Below are 1,097 nucleotides of genomic sequence, written 5' to 3' on the forward strand. Positions count from 1 at the left end.
CCTGACAATGTCGGTTTATTTTTATTTTGAAGTGCGATTATAATCATTATTAAATATAGTATCAAATATCAAATGGTTCGGACATCTCATGCGATTACCAACACACCATCCAGCACAACGTGTCTACATCCAACAATTCAATGGCAACAAGGCCAGAGGGCGACCGAGAAAGACCTGGATAGATGGAGTCAGGGGAACACTAACAACTCACGGCATCCCCCTGACCCAAGTTCTCCGGCTGGCGACAGAAAGACGTCTCCCTGACCCAAGTTCTCCGGCTGGCGACAGAAAGACGTCTCCCTGACCCAAGTTCTCCGGCTGGCGACAGAAAGACGTCTCCATGACCCAAGTTCTCCGGCTGGCGACAGAGAGACGTCTCTTTCTTCCCGCGACACCCAAATGGTGATAAGTTAGAGGTGGGCAAAATCCGGATAATCCAAAAGGATAACCGGATAATTCTCAATAAAACATTATCCGATTTCAGACTCTTAACTCTCTTTCCTGACCCGTTTGCCGAAGTGGGTGCTCCCATTTGTTGAAGTGATGCTAACCTGTTTGTCAAAGTGGTTCTAACCCATTTGCCGAAGCGGTTCATATCATATTATTAGCCGAAGAGGTGCACTAAAATATTATCCGGATTTTGCTGAAGCGACTCATTGCCCAGCTCTAGACTATAAGCGGCGGATAAAAGTAAACGTATTAAATACGATTCCACCATTAAAGGTAATGGTGCCGGTGATGAAAAGATCGGCGCACCCTTTTCAATGAACTAACAATTAGTGAGGTATGCTGACAAAATGAGTGAAGTCTCGGATTTTACCCCTATGGACACAGATAGATACATGGAATGTATAGGTTGGGTTTGTACAATTTATTATATGAAATGATAAAAGACAAGTTTAACTTGAAGAAAAAATGGCACCCCTTAAAAATCTACAAATTTGATGTGTCTATTTTCGGCTGACGTCTCCACTCATGGGTTGTGAGGAGTAACTCATTTTGTCAGCACGACTCACATTTGATCACCACAAAGATTGGATGTATACCAAACGTTTGGCTGTCAAGTCTGTCTACGTCATATCCACACATGTGTCCCC

At 43.7% G+C, this 1,097-nt stretch overlaps 1 protein-coding gene across 1 annotated transcript in view; it reads right to left on the bottom strand.

The window, feature by feature from the left end:
* The window catches only part of LOC106011651, a gene marked incomplete at its 3' end in the record, with an annotated part of 3,199 nt that overhangs the window by 1,267 nt on the left and 835 nt on the right, over positions 1-1,097 (bottom strand).

This window comes from Aplysia californica, unplaced genomic scaffold, assembly GCF_000002075.1.
Source record: "Aplysia californica isolate F4 #8 unplaced genomic scaffold, AplCal3.0 scaffold00156, whole genome shotgun sequence".
Lineage (NCBI taxonomy): Eukaryota > Metazoa > Mollusca > Gastropoda > Aplysiida > Aplysiidae > Aplysia > Aplysia californica.